The sequence below is a fragment of the Podarcis cretensis genome, assembly GCF_951804945.1.
Source record: "Podarcis cretensis genome assembly, chromosome: 17".
NCBI classification, from domain to species: domain Eukaryota; kingdom Metazoa; phylum Chordata; class Lepidosauria; order Squamata; family Lacertidae; genus Podarcis; species Podarcis cretensis.
The window spans coordinates 31,266,931-31,289,237 of NC_137187.1; the positions used below are offsets into that span (position 1 = coordinate 31,266,931).

The 22,307-nt window shown below is 44.8% G+C and overlaps 1 long non-coding RNA gene across 2 annotated transcripts in view; it reads left to right on the forward strand.

The window, feature by feature from the left end:
* LOC307206583 overlaps window positions 1-12,956 on the forward strand; it is a 74,736-nt gene extending 61,780 nt beyond the window's left edge. For both annotated transcript variants that reach the window (XR_013834379.1, XR_013834380.1), the window contains exon 3: window positions 12,882-12,956. This is a non-coding gene — a long non-coding RNA (uncharacterized lncRNA). The remainder of the gene's footprint in view (window positions 1-12,881) is intronic.
* The last annotated feature ends 9,351 nt before the right edge of the window (window positions 12,957-22,307 follow it).

A 22,307-nucleotide genomic window follows, 5' to 3' on the forward strand; every position in this document is an offset into this window, starting at 1 on the left:
CAACACTAAAATCAGTAGTTAAAAATATTAAAATCCATTACATACTATGCCAACAAAACCTTCTTCCCACAAAGTAGAAAAGGAGGGAAAACGAACAGCGAGTTAAACAGACGATGAAGGGGTCTTTACATTGTCGTTCATAAATCTTTCCCTGGCTTTCATGGCCTTCATCACAAAGACTGCTACCACATGGATAATACGTGGGTTTGCATCAACTAACAAAAATTTTACTCTATCTTCAGGACTGGTTATAGAGATGGGTATAATTTTCAGCAATGCGTCTCTAAAGCCCGAGTAAATGGGGCAATAGAGAAAATAATGTGTAAGATCCTCTTTAATTTTCATAAGGCAAGGACATAAACAATGTTCAACTGGGGTTTTTGTGTATCTACCGGTCAGATAAGCAGTTGGCAATGTTTGAAACCGTGCCATGGTGAAAGCTCTCCGAAGGGTGGGATCAGTGATCTCCACCAAGTAGTTGGCACAGATTTTGACTGCTTTTACTCGTGGGAACCAGTAGGAAAACCCAGAGTTTTTTATCTTGGTGGAGTCCAAAGAGGCGTCTTTTTCAAAGATCCATTCCCGAACTTTATCAGGGCTCCACAATTTGAGAGTATTAAACTCTGGTAAGTTGTATCTGGATAAAATGTCTAATAGACTTTTATGCCAAGTGGTATTATGTTGTAATGATACAAAGGCTTGTTTAGCCAATAGGGTGTTCGGGGCATCTATAAGGTTGATGAAAAAACGCAAGAATCTTAAATGGGCCCTAGCAGACACAGAAGGTAGTCCTACTTCCACTCTTAGGAGAGCTGCTGGAGTACTCTGAGGGAGGCCTAGAATTCTTCTGAGATAAAAATTTTGGAAGGTTTCAAGCCGTTCTAACAGCTTCTGATTCCATCCCCAGAGTTCTACTCCGTATAACATCTGTGGAATCACTTTTCCAACAAAGGTTTTTAGTGCCGGGGTCACCAGTTGCCCACCCCTCGAGTAAAAAAAGCTGAGCAGAGCACCAGTTGTTCTACGTGTTAGAAGGGCTACAGTCTTGAAGTGGGCAGACCAGCTAGATGTAGCTTGGAAAGTGATACCGAGGTATTCAAAGAGGAGACATTGTTCAATTTTGTGTTCATCTAGAGACCATCTAAATGTGTGGCGAGCTCTAGTAAATACCACAATTTTTGTTTTATCATAGTTTATCTTTAGAGAGTTTTGGGAACAATAAGCTGCGAGCCCCTCCAGCATGCTGAGTAGACCCCTTCGAGTGAGTGCCATGACCGCCATGTCATCACCATATAGCAGTATATTCAGGTGTTTGCCTTCCAGGGCAGGGGCTGATGACTTATACTTTGCCATATGTTGAACAATGTCGTTTATATAGAAATTAAAGAGGAACGGCGCTAACAAACAGCCCTGTTTAACCCCTTTCCCCAGTGGCAGTGGGTCAGTATAGTTGCCTGACATCCCAGTTCTGATTTTAACTGTGGTGTCTGAATGTAACTCTCTAAGTATTTTGAGAAGTCGTCTATCAATATCTGTGTCATTTAGTTTTTGCCATAATTTGTCCCTACAGATTGAGTCAAAAGCGGATGTAAGATCTACAAAAGCCACAAAAAGTTTGCTCTTATGTGTCTTTGTATACTTATCTATCATTGTCTGTAGTACCAAACATTGGCCTATTGTACTATGGCCCTTTCTGAACCAGGCACTATATTATAATATAGTGGTACCTCGGGTTAAGTACTTAATTCGTTCCAGAGGTCCGTTCTTAACCTGAAACTGTTCTTAACCTGAAGCACCACTTTAGCTAATGGGGCCTCCTGCTGCTGCTGCACTACGGAAGCACGATTTCTGTTCTCATCCTGAAGCAAAGTTCTTAACCTGAAGCACTATTTCTGGGTTAGCACTATTTCTGGGTATTTCTGAGTCTGTAACCTGAAGCGTATGTAACTCGAGTTACCACTGTAACCTCCAGTTTCGTAACAGTGTATATTTAGATTAATAAATGAACAAATTGAGTTAATTTGGATATGCTGAAAATATTAAAAATAAATTTAAGGAACCGCAGAAAGAGGGGGAAGGAAGTCAGGTTTTGAAATGTTAAAATGACTTTAAAATTATTGAAATGTAGTAACCTGATATATAGATATAGATACACACACATCAGGTGACCTGTCAAGGACTCACATTTCCATAAAACACCACCTCTTTCTGTGACATGTTGTGATGTTTGTATTACACTTTTAGAGGTGGGATCGGGGAGTGGGGGACAGCTTTTAAAGAAGTTGCATCCTTTCTTTGCGGCTTCTTCTTCTGATGTTATTTTAGTCGTAGAAACCTTGTTGCAACAAACTAAAGATCAGGCTTACGAGCTGCATTGCTTTTTATACACCTGGTTGCAGTTTCTTGCTTTACTCTAACCAACAAGCGGACCCCACAGGATCTTGAGTTCCTTGAGCTATAGCAGTGGTCCTTTAACAAAATTCAGAGTTCAACCTCCAACACCAGAAAAGATTTGAACCAGTCAGGAAGAGTACCAGTAGCATGACATCTGCATGGGCAGGTCAGCAATTTGGGCAGTCTCCTCCAACTGGCAGCTCAATTCTCTCCCACCCTCCACAACACTCTTTGGTCCTACCCCTCTTTGCCCACCCCCAACTGACTACCTCAATACACCCTTGGCAGCAGTTGTTGTTGTTGTTGTTTAGTCATTTAGTCGTGTCCGACTCTTCATGACCCCATGGACCAGAGCACGCCAGGCACTTCTGTCTTCCACTGTCTCCCGCAGTTTGGTCAAACACATGCTTGTAGCTTCGAGAACACTGTCCAACCATCTCGTCCTCTGTCGTCCCCTTCTCCTTGTGCCCTCCATCTTTCCCAACATCAGGGTCTTTTCCAGGGAGTCTTCTCTTCTCATGAGGTGGCCAAAGTACTGGAGCCTCAGCTTCACGATCTGTCCCTCCAGTGAGCACTCAGGGCTGATTTCCTTCAGAATGGATAGGTTTGATCTTCTTGCAGTCCATGGGAATCTCATGAGTCTCCTCCAGCACCATAATTCTAAAGCATCAATTCTTCGGCGATCAGCCTTCTTTATGGTCCAGCTCTCACTTCCATCACTACTGGGAAAACCATGGCTTTAACTATACGGACCTTTGTTGGCAAGGTGATGTCTCTGCTTTTTAAGATACTGTCTAGGTTTGCCATCGCCTTTCTCCCAAGGAGCAGGCGTCTTTTAATTTTGTGACTGCTGCCACCATCTGCAGTGATTGGCAGCAGTATCCTTTATATTTGTGCACCCTGAGATGGAGGCCTTCCTGTTTACTGAGTGGAAAGAGAGGACAAAGGATGCTGGCTCATCAACTTCCCTGCTAGCTTTGCCTCACGGTCCTATCCTGAGGCCTTCTGAAGCAAGATCATTCTAGGGCGTGGGAAAGGGATGCCTGCCTGCCTGCCTGCCTGCCTGCCCCTCCCTAGCAACAAAGGAACAACACTGTGCCAAAACCATTGCACAACGTTTGGGATGGAAAAGATCCAAAAAGGGAAAGGCACTAGGGTGTGGTTGAGACCCAGTCATTCCTGCAGGGGTTTTGTGCCTTGGACAGCAGGGTAGACGTTCGCAGGTAAACCAAAATGCTTGCTTACAAAGCTGTTGTATTACCAACCTTACAGTATGTTTGTGAAACATGGACTACTTATAAACGCCATCTCCAACTCCTCAAAAGATGCCATCAACAGTGTTTCCGAATTTTTTTACACAACACTTGGGAAGACAGGCAAACTAATGCCAGTGTACTGGAAGAAGCAAAGATCACCAGTGTCGAAGCAATGATTCTTCAACATCAACTTTGTTGGACTGGTTGTGTTGTTCGGATGCCCGATTATCATCTTCAAAAGCAACTACTCTATTCCATAGCTGTCAACTTTTCCCTTTTCTTGTGAGGAATCCTGTTCGGAATAAGGGAATTTCCCTTTAAAAAAGGGAGACATTGACGGATATGCTCTATTCCAAACTTAAAAATGGAAAGCGTAATGCTGGTGGTCAACAAAAGAAGTTTGAAGACTCTCTCAAGGCAAATCTTTAAAAATGTGGTATAAACACCGACAACTGGGAAACACTGGCCTGTGAGTGCTCCAGTTGGAGAACAGCCTTTACCAAAGGGTGTCATGGAATTTGAAGACGCTCAAACTCAGGACAAAAGGCAGAAATGTGCTAAGAGGAAGGCATGTTTGGCAAACCCTCACCATGATGAACTCCTGCCCAGAAACATATGTCCCCAATGTGGAAGGACGTGTGGATCCAGAATTGGCCTCCACAATTACTTACTGACTCAATGTTAAGACCGTGTTCATGTAAGACAATCTTACTCAGCTATGAGTGATCGCCAAAGAAGAATAAGACAGTGATGTATCACTAGATTCCTCATGGCACAAGCTCCATGTTCTCAACACCTTTACTTTCTTTGTTATGGAACTTGCAAGAGTGCATAATCAAGGGACAGAACAACTTGACTGCGTTGCAAAATTTTTTTGAGGGGAATGCATTCCAACGTGGATTCAGCATCATGCCAGCTGAAGGATGGGAGATGGTGTCCATTACAACATGTGCAGAAATCATAACTTCTTCATTTAGGTTCATGGGCAAAAAGAAGCAAGTATGGATAAGACACAAAAAGAGCCAAATTGGTTTTGAAGCACCATGTTCAGACCAACGGTACTTAGCAGGCCACCAGCCCCACAACACACATTGAGATGCACCCTTTAGTCTCACCGCCCCACACCTAAAAGAAATTGGAAATGTATCTAAATGTCAAAGCTGATTTCTCTACAGAATACAAAGGAATTAAATTTGGAAGGTTTTCATAAGTGTTTGCCTTGTGGGCTGCCATAGGCCTGCCCATATTCAGCAGTCTCAAGTTACAGTATAGGAAAACTGATTCTATTAACAGTAATCCTTCTACAGTAGTTGGTTAATTGGTTTGGCAACTTCCATGCACATGACGTGTGATGCTAATTATTTCCCGTGAGAGTTAAATGATAACCAATCAGAGGCAGCTACAGGAGAGCTATGAGATTAAGGTGAGGGTCAGATGCCTTGTCAATCCCAGCAGGTATATAAGAGGACAACCCGGCCTGCCCAGGCCATAGGGAGTAGCTCTGCTTCAGAATTACTGGAAGCTCTGGTTCCTAAAGCATGTCTAGGAGGTGGGGCCCATTCACCCATCCATCCATCGATCGATCCATTTACCTTCATCCAAAGATCTCAGGGCAGTTCACAGCATAAGAATGCCAAATAAAAACACAAAATCCACAAAAAGATCAAAAGCAAAACAAACCAATAACCCCCGCCTCCCACAAACACATTTAAAAGGGCATGTCAAAGAACACCACCAGAATCTTTTCTTGAGGATCATGTCTTAACCTGCCTTTTAAAAAGTCATAAGGTCAGTGTTTATTCAAACTTGTAGCTGCTTTCAAAGCAGTGTCTACCACTGAGTCTGAAATGTGTATCCATGACAAAAGGAGTCAGGTACTGTACTTTGAAACTCTCAAAAGTTGCATAGAAAAGATCTAAAACCTGCAGAACCTCAAGCCAAAATAAAGTTTTCCAGTTCTCTACCAAGAAGAAATATACATCAATTCCAACATGGAAGCAGGGTTGTTTCTGAACTGTTCTGAAAATGACAGCAACTTGCCACAATATCCTTTTTATGGTGTTTTTATTGAAGAAGAAATGGCCGCTTACCTGGTACAAGGGTGGGCAGCAGTTGTGACTCAGCCTGGCGCTCCCCCATCCTGGAGCCCCGCCATTTTGACCCAGCCATTGGCTGGGTTCCTGCCAATCCGTGAATTCTGGCCAATCCGTGGCAGCCTGGGGGAGGGGCCAGTGAGCAGACTGCATGGCTGGAGGCTTCCCTCTGATCCACTTACCTGGTCCTTTTTATGATGTTTTTATTAAGGAGGAAACAATGTAAACAAATTTATAACCCATGGTGGAGTTTCAAAGCATAAATCAGCCATCCTATTATCAACGGGAGTTGTTAAAATCTACAAGTAATAATTAGCAATACATGTGATTTATAGTCAGACATGTAATGTTAAGGCTTTATTATGTGACGATGAGATTGTTTTTCTGTAAACTGCAATTAGGTTTTCTGATTAAGTGGCATTTAAAATTGTTAAATAAATCAAAAAGGTGTACGGTACAAATGGCTCTGGGATAAGCCACACCCAGAGTCAAAAAGGTGAAAGAATGTACCATCCACATGCACAACACTAGCCCTTAAGAAAAAGAATCACAAATTGTAACTAACATGTGACAACAAATAACCATGAACCACAACGCAAAAGCAGCTCATTAGTCACTTTGTTTAGAGAATTACAATGGACAACCGGGTATTTGCATAGGCATATGAGAGGCACAGTAATAACTCCTGTCCATAATCCAGTAGATCCCTCCACAGGTTTCCATAAGGGGGCCTCCTTGTTTTGTCTTTGTAGTACGTATATGAAAAAAAATAAATGCCATTCAACATAGAAAGTCGAAGGATTTGATGTGATTTGCTTCTACAGTGGTACCTCGGGTTACATCCGCTTCAGGTTACAGACTCTACTAACCCAGAAATATTACCTCGGGTTAAGAACTTTGCTTCAGGATGAGAACAAAAATTGTGCTCCGGCGGCATGGCGGCAGCAGCAGGCCCCATTAGCTAAAGTGGTGCTTCAGGTTAAGAACAGTTTCAGGTTAAGAACAGACCTCCGGAACGAATTAAGTACTTAACCTGAGGTACTTGACAAATTAACTTTTCAGCCACAGCAACAGACCAAACTTTAGCATACCAAGACTCCTGTAGCGGAGTGCCAATGTTGGGCTTTTTCTAGGTGAGCTGCCACCAGAAGAAACATTAATTCTGACTATTTATTATTTACTAAAGTTCTCAGTCACTTTATCTTGCCCAAAGCGACTTGCAAACAAGCAGTTCTTTATAAAACAATTGCTCACTCAACTCATCTGTAATCCCAAACATGGCTGAGAGAGGAGAATGTACAACTGTCATATGACAGATTGTTTCTGTTTCTTTAAAGACAGCTGTCCAAAATTCATCTGCCGTGGCACGTTGCCACCAACAGAAATGTCCCTTTTGGCTGTGTACACACTCCTGCTTACTTTGCATCACTTGAGAAATAGTGTGCAAATGAAGTTAACCAGAATCCAAATCTATACTGCTGTTTTTTTAGGGAATGCTGTACTTGGACCCATTAGTCCTCAAACTGGCTTCGATCTGAATTGAGAAAAAGAACAACCTTTGTGTATTTTAAGCTTGCAATGTGTACAGAGTCTTAATCTGCTTCCTGTTCTACGAGTGGGGAGAGATGGCAGAAAGAGAGGGAGATTTCACAAACATTTGTTCCACCCATGCCCAGGGCTGACTTTTTCCCCTTTGGCTGCCTCCTCGTCATTGCACCGAGAGGCATCACTTTCTTAAAGTCCCTCATTCATAATTCTCATCATGAGGTGATTCTGTACCTTATTATCTATAAAATAAGACCCCCAATAAGATTTACTTGGGGGTAAGTCCTTTCGAACTCAGTGAGGTTTATTTCTGATTTAGACATCAATTGCCCGGTCCCTGCTCCTGCCAACCTAGCAGTTTGAAAGCATGTCAAAGTGCAAGTAGATAAATAGGTACCGCCCTGGAGGGAAGGTAAATGGCGTTTCCATGCACTGCTGAGGTTCGCCAGAAGCGACTTAGTCATGCTGGCCACATGACCCGGAAGCTGTACGCCGGCTCCCTCGACCAATAAAGCGAGATGAGCGCCACAATCCCAGAGTTGGTCGCGACTGGACCTAATGGTCAGGGGTCCCTTCACCTTTACCTTTGCCCTGGTTTATAAATGTTGGGTGGCCATTAAAAATATTGTTATCCCAAAATTATTACTAGGTGCTTATTGTAAACATTTAAGTCAGAAGAAAATGAAATGTGGAAATTTTGCATTTCAGGTCTCTCCCTCTTAATCGTCTTCATTCCATTGATTTTTTTTTTTAATCTCATTGCTCCCTTGCATTGAGATAGATGTAGGCAAATTAATAATGCAATCCTATACATGCCTAGGTAAAGGTAAAGGGGCCCCTGACCATTAGGTCCAGTCGTGACCGACTCTGGGGTTGTGGCACTCATCTCGCTTTATTGGCCGAGGGAGCCAGCGTACAGCTTCCAGGTCATGTGGCCAGCAGGACTAAGCCACTTCTGGCGAACCAGAGCAGCGCACGGAAATGCTGTTTACCTCCCCGCTGGAGCGGTACCTATTTATCTACTAGCACTTCGTGCTTTCGAACTGCTAGGTTGGCAGGAGCAGGGACCGAGCAACAGGAGCTCACCCCGTTGTGGGGATTTGAACTGTCGACCTTCTGATCGGCAAATCCTAGGCTCTGTGGTTTAACCCACAGCGCCACCCGTGTCCCCTGTACATGCCTACTCAGAAGCAAATGCTGTTGAGTTCAATAAGGTTAGAATACTGAAGTCTTAAATTCAGTTCTACGGACTTCTGAAATAATCTTCAATTTGTTCTCATAAATATTCATCGGGATTTCTAATGCAAATTCCTCCTAGTCAACACATTTTGGTACATATTAACACATTTTTGCAAGCAGTTTCCCCTAGTAGACATTTTGGTATATTATTTTCACCATGTGAAAATGTGTATAAATTTTTAATCACATGTCCCCAGAACATATGCAGTATTTGTTCATATTGTTTGGCTGGAGAACCGCACCACAAAATTCAGAGAAGTGCAAAATTCAGAGGATACCTTTGAGAAGTGTGAATTCGGGTGGCTTCTTGTTAAAATGCAAAGAAGATCAAATTTCTCCTCCAACCCTAGACAAGAGACAAATTCAAGTTGCTACTGAGAAATTAAAAATGAGCAAGTCACTAGGTACAGACGGCATCCGTCTCTGAAAAGATAGGTTGCAACTGGCCAGTAACAAATGACAAAATCTCCTGCTACCGGTGACTCAGCCAAAAGGCAATCTAGGAACACACCCAAACTGTGAGTCAGCTCTTTTAGGAGAACTATGACTCCATCTAGAAGAGGCAAACACACCACCTTGAGTTCATGTGCACTCCACTATTGTCTGGATTTTGCCTCACTTAGCCCACAGCTGAGCCCAAACGCTGGCACAAGAAACCAATTGCTGCACTTGGAGCAGATGAAAAAGATGCAGTATATTGATGACACTGCACACCCAAATGTCAGATGATCTTCCTTAAAGGGCTGCATTTTAAGCTTTGGGGTAACAAAACTGAATCTTGCACTCTGTCCAGGTCAGGTTCTACAGAGCAAGCAGAACTTACTCAATACTACTACTACTACTACTACTACTACTAATAATAATAATTTTTATTTATACCCCGCCCTCCCCAGCCAAGGCCGGGCTCAGGGCGGCTAACAAGCAATAATAAAAACAAGCTGAATGAATACAACTTAAATAAAAGATTAAAATACAACATTAAAACATTGAAACATTAAAATATTAAAATGCAGCCTCATCACAGGAGGAGAAAGGAAAAAGAAAGGGGGGAGAGAATCAAATTGGCTCCAAGCCAAAGGCCAGGTAGAACAACTCTGTCTTACAGGCCCTGCGGAAAGAAATCAGATCCTGCAGGGCCCTGGTCTCAACCAAGTTTAATCAGAAAGGGGTGGAATAACTGCAAAGAAGAGCTGCTGAGAGGTTCAACGAATCATGAGCAGGTCACACACTTTCTTAAAAAATAAAACAAAACTATACCTTTCCATTACAAATTTTCACATTTCAATCAATATAACCATACATTCATAATGATTGACTTTCCTCCCCCCCCCCCCATGGTTCCATTTATTTCTTCATTTCAACTGCATGTTCTATTTACTCCATATGTTTTATTTTCTTCAACACTTGAAACTGCTAGATGTACTCCAACTCTGCTAACGTTTTAACTTGTTTAACATAATTCTTCAGATATTCTGCAAACATTTTCAATTCTTCCTTAAAGACTGATCTCTTATTCTGTTATTTAGATTTGCTAATTCCATATATTCCATCAATTTCATCAGCCACTCCTCTTTTGTTAGTGTTATTTTCTGTCTCCATTTCTGAGCATAAACCACTCAGGCTGCTGTGGTTGTGTAGGGAAATAGATTTTTTTATCTGTGGGGACATCCATACCTAATATGAATATTGTGAATCTCTGTGAATATTGAATAGTAAGAACTTTCTGCAATGTGCTCTATGTGAGGCTACCTTTGAAGGTGACCCAGAAACTACAACTAATCCAGAATGTGGCAGCTAGACTGGTGACTGGGAGTGGCCACTGAGACCATATAACACCGGTCTTGAAATACCTACATTGGCTCCCAGCACGTTTCCGAGCACAATTCAAAGTGTTGGTGCTGACCTTTAAAGCCCTAAACAGCCTCAGCCCAGTATACCTGAAGGAGCGTCTCCACCCCCATTGTTCAGCCCAGACACTGAGGTCCAGCTTGGAGGGCCTTCTGGCGGTTCCCTCCCTGCGAGAAGTGAGGTTTCAGGGAACCAGGCAGAGGGCCTTCTCGGTAGTGGTGCCCGCCCTGTGGAACGCCCTCCCATCAGATGTCAAGGAAATAAACAACTACCTGGCTTTTAGAAGACATCTGAAGGCAGCCCTGTTTAGGGAAGTTTTTAATGCCTGATGTTTTATCACATTATTATTATTATTATTATTATTATTATTAATTATTATCATCATCATCATCATCATCATCATCATTAATTGTGTTGGGATCCACCCAGAATGGCTGGGGAAACCCAACCAGATGGGTGGGGTATAAATAAATTATTAATATTATTTCCTTGTCTTATCCCTTCCTGGCAACCTACCGTGAGGGTTGGATCCTCTGATGCCTGACACCTCAGTCCTGCCAGTTCATGACACTTTGCAGTTTTGGCTTATACTCTTCCTCCACCATCTCTCATTAGCTCTGACTTGAATAAGCAATGGTGGGAAGAGGAAGAATGGTTGCCTACACAGTTAGAAGAAGGTACAGTGGTACCTCAGGTTGCATACGCTTCAGGTTACAAACTCCGCTAACCCAGAAATAGTGCTTCAGGTTAAGAACTTTGCTTCAGGATGAGGACAGAAATCGTTCTCCGGCGGCGTAGCAGCAGCAGGAGGCCCCATTAGCCAAAGTGGTGCTTCAGGTTAAGAACAGACCTCCGAAACGAATTAAATACTTAACCCGAGGTACCACTGTATTGCCAAAAAGAAGGAGGTGGTGGTGGTATTGATAGCTTTACTTTTGGAACAAGTGTATTACCCTGCATTTTGGCTTCCGAAACGTTCAACAACCAAGGCGCCACTTCTGATTGGTAGCAGGAGCTTCCTGCACTCAAGCGGAAGCTGCGTTGGACGTTTGGTTTCTGAAAAACATTTGAAAAACGGAGCATTTCCTCCTCTGTTTTCAGCATTCAGGAACTGAAACGTTCCAAAACAGAGGCGTTCAGGAGCCGAGGTTTGACTGTACTTACTTCTGTGGGCAGAAAGAAAAATCTTATTTTTTGTGGTCCAAGAATAAATTTATCACAGGACCTTCATGCTCTCTAATCCTATGTAGCAAATGCTTGACAAGAGCAAACCATTATGCATCCCTGGAAATGATTATATGCTAAGCTGGCCTAATGAATCTGCTGAGAACACTTAACCCTGTCTCAAGTAAGTAGGCAAGCAACTGCTGACGTTTCAGAGAAGAATGAACAAGGCAATAGGTGTCTTTGCTTTCAGTAGCCTGCAGAGCAAGTTTGAAGGGCACAAGCAGCAGTATGACGTGCAGGTATATATTGTTTTGAAATTCAAGAATTACCCAGTTCCCAGACACACCTTTTGTGGAATGTGCAATTTAGAGTATCAACCTAGCAACATACCGTATTTTTCGCCCTATAGGACGCACCGTCCCATAAGGTGCACCTAGTTTTTTGGGGGGGAAATAAAGGGGGGGGGAATTATTTTTCCCCCAGGCGCGGGGCTGGGGGGGGGGAGGCCCGAGCTTCCCCCAACCCCAGTCCCCAAACAGGCAGCTCTCTGCAAGCCGTGGGAGCCCAGGGCTGGCTCCCGCCACTTGCGGAGAGGTCCGCGAAGCCTGGACGCGCTGAGCTCAGCGTGCGCAGGCTTCGGCATGCAAGCAACTCCCTGCAAGCAGCGGGAGCGCTCCGCTGCTTGCGGAGAGGTCCGCGAAGCCTGGAGAGCGAGAGGGGTCGGTGCGCACCGACCCCTCTCGCTCTCCAGGCTTCAGCGAAAGCCTGCATTCGCCCCATAGGACGCACACAAATTTCCCCTTCATTTTTTGAGGGGGAAAAGTGCGTCCTATAGGGCAAAAAATACGGTAATCAGTGCAAAAATATATTAGAATAAAAGTTGTTGTTTGTAATCCACAACTATGAGTTTCCTTGCAGATAAAAAAGTCATTCCACATGATATTTGTCCATTGGCTTAATCTGCACAACTGGTCTGAGTAAAAACTGCAGTTTGTAAGACAGTAGCTCATAACTGCAGGTATCCTCACAATAACAGAAGCTACAAAATGTACCTTTCAGCATGCAAAATCTGAAGATGATAATCATAAAGCTGCCTTTGAAAAGTGTTCGAAAACTTCAACTGGCCCAAAAAGCTACAGGCAGTTCGTTTCCAAGGGCTGGTTATAGAGTGCACACGACTCCCTTGTTACAACAACTCCACTGGCTACCAGTCTGTTTCCAGGCACAATTGGGGCTGCCATATTTCAAAAAGTAGAAACCAGGAAAGACCCCCTGAAAGTGAGCTTTTAAGGAAGCCACACACAAAAAATGAGTTTTGTTTTGTTTTTGTTTTTTACAGAAATGCCAACAAACACTATTTTTCAAATGACTTGCCTAAGATCCAGGACAAAGCGCCGCCTTTTGGAAATTCCCCGGACATCTGGGAAAATCCATATTTCCTAGGCTACAGTGTCTCCCTCCTTGTTGTCCTACCAGCTGATGAAGGCATTTTGGAACTGGCTGAGATATATATATATAGATATAGACACACACACACACACACACACACACACACACACACACTGCTTTAGTTCTACTGGACTTCAAATACTCCTTGACTGTTATATTTTATGTGTTTTTAGCTTTTAGTATTTTATCTGTGTTATTTTAATTTGTGAAAGCCGCCTTGCGAAAAGGGTAGGATAAAAACAACAACACTGATGATAAATTAGCAAATATTTGGCCATGAGACAAAGAGTGTTCAATGTGCTTAATTTTAATTCTGCAATACGTAGTGTGCAATAGCTATTTCCCTCTCCCAGTCCAGGCTCAAAAGGCAGTTTAAATACTGAGTGATCTATACAGGTGATCGACTCACATGCAGCCACATATATGTGTGGCACCGGGAAATCCATCCAAACCCAGAAATGGCAGGAGGGAGCTGGAGAGTCCTTGTGGCTGATGAGAGGACCCTCCCTGGAGCCTGAAGAGAACATCAGTGAGGGTGAAGGAAGCCCCGAAGAGACTGGAGATGCAGCAGAGCTTTGTAGATGCTGCTCAGCCTCCCCACCTAACAGCTGAGGTGTGAGGTAGCGCAGCAGCAGCAGCCACTCTCCTGCATGTCCTCCAGCCTCCAGCTGGCCCCAGCACTTCAATTCTAGTTGTGGATATTTTTTGATACTATATTTTTGGTCTGGATTGGAGAGAAAGCAGCAAGGAGGGTGTTTAAAGGTGTTTAGAGGGTGCTCCCCTCCCCAGTTTACGCAATTTCATTTATGTGCGCCGGGGCCCAGAACATAACCCCCACATAAGTGGGGAGAGGCCTGTATCCAATCACGTGCTGAATGTCAGCGATTCAGGTTTAGTCAGATTCCCTTTGACTTCACTGGAGAGTTCTGCCTCCTTGTCTGTTCTTTGACGATTTCGCTGGATGTTAACTCAGAAGTAATTTCAATATTTATAGGAAGACTTGCTTGGCGAGTCCTCTGAATGACCTTTCACAACATTTATTAACTGCCTCTTGTATCCCATAAAAATAGCTGTTAACAAATGCATGTAAATTACAGTGGTCAGGAATAATGTAACAGTCATCGTGACTGTTGTAATAATTGTTTCTGAAACACAAACCGCCAATTTGCTCCAACTTGCATCTAGAAAGGAACCCTGGGATGACAGAGGGTTTAATGTAGATTTGAAGAAGTTTGTGTCTTCATTTGTGTGTGCACGCCCATGTGTGTGTGGTGTCCTTATGATGTCCTCTTCACCCAAGTGGCAGCTCTCTCATACACCCCAGCTAAATGTAGATTTTTTCAATCTGTGGCTAATTCATTATGGGGAGAAAATCCAACACGTGCGCGCGCGCGCACACACACACACACACACACACACGTGGTATATACATTTTAATGAATACATAAATAAAAATTGTGTGCTTGATGGGATTTCTTTTTAGTGCATGTTGTTACATTTTTCTTGGTGCTATCGTTCACCACAACCCCACTTCCATTTTGTTTCCATCCATTGTGTCCAGCCAAAAAAATGCAGCCTGCCCATTTCCACTAGCTGTTGCTGAACACACAATCTAGGTATTTCTGTTTTTAAAAACAGCTTATTTACATAGCAGCAGCAGCATGTATGTGTAATCATTATTGATGTTGAAGGTTACTGTTAATATGTTAACTCCTGTAAGAACAAATGGATGTATGGGTCACTAGGGGAGGGGTAGTACCTCTGGTGGGGGGCATGTCACGCTCCTTCTGAAATGGTCTGTCCACCTTTGTCCCCATCCTGCACTCAGCTCTCACCTGTGGATCCTAGAAGCTGTCAGCATTCAACAGGGCCCACATCCCAGGAATGGATTTGACTGGCTGGCTAAACCAGGTGAGGGTAAAGCCACTCCCAACATCAGGAGGGGGGGTTGCGGGCTCACGCCCACCATCACCCGTGTGGGGCTAGTTGCAGCCCCGCGCGATCAGGGAATCCTCGGGCCGTGTCATACCCAAGGCCAGCCAATCGGCTGGCTGCAGGGGTGGGGCTAGGGCCATTTAAGGACAGTGCGGCCCGAGAACGCCCCTTTTCCTTCTTTAGGCATTGGTAGGGGTATTATTATGCTGATGAGTTGGGGGGTGAGCACCATCACCTCCCCCAAATATTTAGGGGTAGTCCGATAAAGGATTCCGGGGGGCGTTGCCTCGTCCGAAACCTATGGAGGCTAGGGCCTAAAGCGCGCTCCCGAGCGGTGACCCCTCGGGGAGCACCTAGGGATGTGCATCTCAGGGGGCCCCCCTGTTGGAGTTAACCCCTTCCGGTTTTGCCGGATAGTCTGATAGGACCAATGCCTAAAGCCAATACCGCTCTTACCTATAATCAATAAGGTAAAGTAAAGGTAAAGGTACCCCTGCCCATATGGGCCAGTCTTGACAGACTCTGGGGTTGTGTGCCCATCTCACTCAAGAGGCCAGGGGCCAGCGCTGTCCGGAGACACTTCCGGGTCACGTGGCCAGCGTGACATCGCTGCTCTGGCCAGAGCCAGAGCCAGAGCCAGAGCCGCACACGGAAACGCCGTTTACCTTCCCGCTGGTAAGCGGTCCCTATTTATCTACTTGCACCCGGAGGTGCTTTCGAACTGCTAGGTTGGCAGGCGCTGGGACCGAGCAGCGGGAGCGCACCCCGCCGCAGGGATTCGAACCGCCGACCTTTCGATCGGCAAGTCCTAGGCGCTGAGGCTTTAACCCACAGCGCCACCTGCGTCCTAAGTTGTGGCCATTTTCACCCATCAACCTTAAATTCTGTGTCCTGTGTCTTTATTTTATTCCATCTGGGGGGTGGGGCGGGGTTCACCATGCAATCAATGGACCTCAGACTCTTGGTGAGTTAGAGACTTTCCCTACATGCGAAGACAGGATTCTGTGGATTGAGCAGATGAGACCACTAGTGATTCCAGCCATCAAAAAAGCAGATGGGGCTTGTCAACCTGGGAAGGTAGCCCATCTAGGAGAAGGAAAGCTCTGATCCTAAACCTCCGCTACCTTGCAGGATATTTGGGAAAAGGCTAAGGACTGAACTCTACACAAATCAGAAGCTGGGGTGCCAATTTGAATAAAATATGGGGGATGCAGGTAAGCCGTCTCCCACATAATTGATCACAAGGTGTGGTGCACACACACCATTTGAATGGCAATGGCTTTAGGGGGACCTGGGCCCATCAAATATTTTATTGGGTCCCTGGGCCCTAGGAGTTGACTCCTATGTCAAGAGTAGAATCCCTAAGGCACCTTGTATGCCTACTTCTCACAACTCCTGCCTCCATGCTGGTGCCAAATGTATTGCTCTGCTTTCCTTTGGACCACATCAGTGAGGCCGAGAGAGGGGTCTTGTCATCTGGGCATCCCAGCACCTCCATATACACTGTCCAGGAGGTCACTTTTGGTGCTATTAATGCAGCAGTTTGACTTCATCCCCAGAGGCACAGTCAACTGTCTCTTGAGACAAACAGATAGCAAGAACAATAGGAACAGAACATATTTTGCCAGAAGTGAAATGGTTGCAACAAAAGTGTTTGCATGGTCAGTAGGAAAAGGTACCTCCAACTATTCATTTATCTCTGGTCGCATCTAGATGTCAATAAGCCGTTACTGGAAGGCTATTAAAGTCTGTCTGTGACTCACTCACGGGTCAGTTCTGATGCAACACTGGGCAAGAATCCATTCGTTCTTGTTAAAGGCAGATTTTTGCAGAGGTTCTTCACATGCCTGTTCTTGCTTTATTCATGTACAACTGATTTAAGCAATCCTCTATAGTTCACTCCATGACACTTGTAGGAGGATATAGACTCAATGATGATGCATTTGCTCTCTGAACTCTCCACACCATATCTGTAGCACAGGCTGCCTCTAGAATATTTAGAACTAAAGCTTTTTGATCAAGTAAAGTAATCTGGGTTCTAGGCCCAATGTCTCCAGTTTGGTCCATAACAGCCCCCTGTCAACAGTGTCAAAAGCAGCCATAATATCTAGGAAGGCCACATAGAGACATTCTTTGTGGAGCCGCATGTACTTAGCGGCTAAATGGGATAACACCATGCAATTGCGTAAAGTGGATTTCCCTGGCCTAAACCCTGCCTGCTCTGGACCTATGATGTCCAGAGTTAAGCCAAGTAGTTAGTTTATTTAACAGATGTTTACAATTTCCCAATGTTTGATAAAGCCACTTCCGACCTCGGGCTTCACGCCCCCAACACCCGTGCGGAGGCTGGCTCCCAGCCCCGTGCGATCAGGGGAATCCTCTGCTGCATCATCCCCCTGGCCAGCCACTCGGCTGGCTCGGGGTGTGTGGCTTGCCGCATTTAAGGCAGTCGCGGCAGAGGAGCTTCCTCTTTGGACGCCGCTCAGCTGGGTGAATTTCCCACCCATCTGCCCTTCAAGGTTTCTCCTTTGAACTTGTTATGGACCTCGGTTGGTCGCCATTAAGGGGCCTGGTAGGAATTTTTCCACTTGGCAAATTGGCACCAGCCACTTGGTTTTTTCACCTACCTCGTAGCAAATCGTCACAACTTCCTCGGTTTGGCGGTTAGGCATTGGAAGGGGTATTGTTATGTAGATGAATGGGGGGGGAGTGCCATCACCTCCCCCAGATAGTAAAGTGTAGTCCCGTAAGGGATTCCGGGGGCCGGGGCCCCGTCCGAAGCCTATGGAGGCCAGGGCCCAAGGCAAGGCCCCGAGCGGTGACCCCTGGGGGAGTGCCTAGTTGATGTGCATCAGCAGGGCTCCCCCTGCTGGTGTTAACCCTTCCTGGCCTTCAGGCAGACAGACTGAAGCCGGATAGTCGATTAGGACCAATACCTAAGCCAATACCGCTCATCACCTGTAACCAATAAAGTTGTGGCCAATTTAAGCCCATGAACCTAAACATCGGTGTCCTGTGTCTTTATTTCTACTGGTGGGAGGCGGGAACTCGCCACGCAATAGACTTATTGGCCGATAGTTGGACGGCAGCTTTTTATCACCCTTTTTAAAGATTGGAATAATTATAGATTGCTGCCATGAGTTAGGCATAATACCAAATCTATCTATCATAGTGAACAATTCCGCTAGTATTGGAGCCCACCACTCTGACTCATCTCACTTTATTGGCCGAGGGAGCCGGCGTACAGCTTCCAGGTCACGTGGCCAGCATGACTAAGCCGCTTCTGGCAAACCAGAGCAGTGCACGGAAACGCCATTTACCTTCCCGCCGGAGCGGTACCTATTTATCTACTTGCACTTTGATGTGCTTTCGAACTGCTAGTTTGGCAGGAGCTGGGACCGAGCAACGGGAGCTCACCCCGTCGCGGGGATTTGAACCGCCGACCTTCTGATCGGCAAGTCCTAGGCTCTGTGGTTTAACCCACAGCGCCACTCTGACTTAGCTTTGATCAATTCAGATGGAATGGCATCAGGGCTGACAGCCTTTCCTGGTTTCATTTGGTCGAATAAACATATAACTTCGGTAATGGAGACAGGATGTTTGTATGTGATGCCAATAAAAGGTTTGGTGATGATGATATTTAGAACCGCTCTCGGAGCTTTCTGTAGCAAATTACTCAGGTGATACATAAACTCTACAGCGGTGGGAAGGAAACACCAAGGATGCAGACTCAGAGGAGCCATTCTCCAGTGCAGAAAATAATCTGCTTAGAAAGGAGTCTGGTTGTAGAAATAATCCTTCCCATCAGTTTTAGCCTTCTTAATCTCTTCCAAGTCAAATCTTAGGAACAGAGATGCATTTATTACAGTCAAGCCTTGGCTCCTGAACACCTCCGTTTTGGAATGTTTCAGCTCCCAAAAACCCGAAAGTAAATGCTCTGGTTTTTTTTATGTTTTCTGGAAGCCAAATGTCTGACGCAGCTTCCGCTTGAGTGCAAGAAGCTCCTTCAACGAATCAGAAGTCACACCTCGGTTGTTGAACATTTCGGAAGCCGAACGGGCTTCTGTAATGGATAACGTTCGACAACCGGGGTTTGACTATATATATGAGGCACCATAATGTGCTGTGGTCTAAACCACAGAGCCTAGGGCTTGCTGATCAGAAGGTCGGCAGTTCGAATCCCTGCAATGGGGTGATCTCCCGTTGCTCAGTCCCTGCTCCTGCCAAGTTAGCAGTTCGAAAGCACGTCAAAGTGCAACTAGATAAATAGGTACCACTCCGGCAGGAAGGTAAACGGCGTTTCCGTGTGCTGCTCTGGTTTGCCAGAAGTGGCTTAGTCATGCTGGCCACATGACCCGGAAGCTGTACGCCGGCTCCCTCGGCCAATAAAGCGAGATGAGCGCGCAACCCCAGAGTTATCCGCGACTGGACCTAACGGTCAGGGGGGTACCTTTACCTTTAAATACCCTTTGCAAAATGCAGTTTCTGTTTAGACCTCCCATACATATGGAAATTAAATAATTTAAACCCTATCCATTTCATTTCTAGCAATTTGAAATCCACAAACTTTTCTATTTCAGGATTTCCTAAGCTTTCTTTGGTTATGGCTCAAGGTGCCATCTGTAAGCATTCCTAAATGTAAACTGGCCGCAGTTAACATTTCTAAAGATGCACTCTATTGCTTTAAACCCAGAATATCTAGAAAAGCTCTTTGATGGAGTTCACTGTCACCCCAAGATACAGTAACACGTTTCATTTTTGACATTTGGGAACAGTGTCAAGTACTGTATTTTTCACTCTATAGGATGCACTTTTTCCCCTCCAAAAATTAAGGGGAAATGTGTGTGCATCCTATGGAGCGAATGCAGGCTCCTTGGCTTCAGCGATAGCAATGCGAAGCCTGGAGAGCGAGAGGGGTTGGTGCTCTCCAGGCTTCAGGGATAGCCGCCTGAAGACTTTGGAGTGCAGGGCAAGTTCCCGCTGCGTTCCAGAGGCTTGAGGTTCCTTTCACTGAAGCCAGGAGAGCAAGACTCTCATGGCTTCAGCAGAGAGGGAGAGCTGCGCAGCGCCCCTTCAGCCAAGCGGGAGGAGAAATGGAAGGGGCTTCTCCTGCCACTTCGTTGAAGGGGCACTGAGCAGAGAGGGGGAGAATTTTTTTTCTTGTTCTCCCCCTCTAAAACAAGGTGCGTCCTATGGTCCGGTGCGTCCTATAGAGCAAAAAATACGGTGCCTACATTTCTCAATAGTGTGTATGGAAGTCATTTTAAGACAATGATCACCATAGTTCATCTGAATATAAACAATGCAGAACAAGACAGCTCCCTGGATACTGTACCAGTCTTTGGGTTCCAGGGCAGAGCAGGAGTTGTACTCAGAAACTTGGAGCAGTTTTCGCCACAATCCAACAATAGCATGTCACTACACACACACACACAGAGAGAGAGAGAGAGAGAGAGAGAGAGAGAGAGAGAGATAATCATAGTGAGAGAGGCTACGGTTGTCTGACACATAGAATAATTCAGTGGAGAGAGGATAAAAGTTAAAACAGAGTCACACTAGAAAACGCAACACAGAAAGGACTTGTATGTACACATGTACACAACACACACACAAGGAAGTTTAACATGGCTTATCTTTACAGCACCCCCGGATTAAGACACTGTTGTCAGAGTGTACTTCGCATTTGACATTTGGAGCAGTTTGTGGTACGTTTGCCAAGGATGCTATAAAAAAAGAAAGTCAGAGTTTCCAGTGTGGTAAGATATTTTAGTAGCAGTTTTTCCGGCGATACGAAAATGCTGAGCGACCTGTTATTCCTATGGCAGCATCCTAGATACCAAAGTCTTTGGGTTCTGGAGGAAATACTCTGACATTTGAAGCAGTTTTCAGTTCAGTCATTTACAGTGTGCCCAGCTTGGTAAGGTAGAGCAGTTGTAGACTTTGTATGGATAAGCATAATGATATTTGGAACACATTTATAAAAAAATATAGTCTGTTATAAATAACCATATATTTATTTGGACGGCGTTTCCGTGCACTGCTCTGGTTCGCCAGAAGCGGCTTAGTCATGCTGGCCACATGACCTCAGAAGCTGTACATCGGCTCCCTCAGCCAGTAAACCGAGATGAGCGCTGCAACCCCAGAGTCGTCCACGACTGGACCTAATGGTCAGGGGTCCCTTTACCTTTACTTTTAACATTTATATACCTTTATACTAGACAAGCATATAGGAAATTGTAGTGGTATAATGTATCTTTTTTCTTTTCTTTTTATTCTTTTACAGTGGTACCTCGGGTTAATTACTTAATTCGTTCCGGAGGTCCGTACTTAACCTGAAACTGTTCTTAACCTGAAGCACCACTTTAGTTAATGGGGCCTCCTGCTGCTGCCGCACTGATGGAGCACAATTTCTGTTCTCATCCTGAAGCAAAGTTCTTAACCTGAAGCACTATTTCTGGGTTAGCGGAGTCTGTAACCTGAAGCGTATGTAACCTGAAGTGTATGTAACCCGAAGTACCACTGTATTTTGTTCAACTGAAATACTTTCAATAAAAAATAAAAATGGAAAGCAAAACATGACTCTCAGCCCTGCAGTGGTATCCTGGGAAACAGGATCCTGGCCTGAGGCGTGAAACTCTGCTGACATTTTTGGCATCAATTAAAATCAGTTGTTTCCTGTCATGGAAATATGAACCTCAGGGGCACATGCTGCTCATTTCAGATGTGAGGTGAACATTTCAACCCCATAATTTTTCAGTAACTCAGAATAAAGGCAGAAGAATTATACAGAAACTCCTTTAAAAGGATATCACCTTCTGGATGTGTGTGTTTTTGTTTTTATATTGTACATTTGCAAGCTGGGCCTTTGTTATTTTTAACAAGGCCCAGAAATTTTAAGTGTGTCATAAATAAAAAATCACCACAACTGTGCACCTAACCAGGACAAAGGGCTTATCCTCTCAACCAAAGTCTGACTCAGATGAGTCTTGAGGGCATGTTGATGAAGATTTTGTGTCTTTGAGGTCATCATCACACAGTAACATCAGCTGCCCAGACTGGAATAGGCAATGCTGTCTGGGGGAAGAAAGTTGGTTAAAATGTAACAGAGCCTGTGGAATTCCTTTCTTTAGATCCCTGGAGGAATTATCTTCTACTTTGTGGAGTTTGGCCAGGACCTATTTATTCCGTGCTTTAATTACCCTCCAGCAAAATAAGCACACTGTGCTTTGAACAATTTGGCTCTTCTGCAATAACAGCCCTAGAACAAACGCTGGATTTAAGTGAGTGACGTACTGGGCTGCTGTTGACAAACCTTTTGGCAACGTGTGCAGACTGAATGTGACCTACCTGAGAGAGAAGTCAAGTATTTCAGCAATACAGG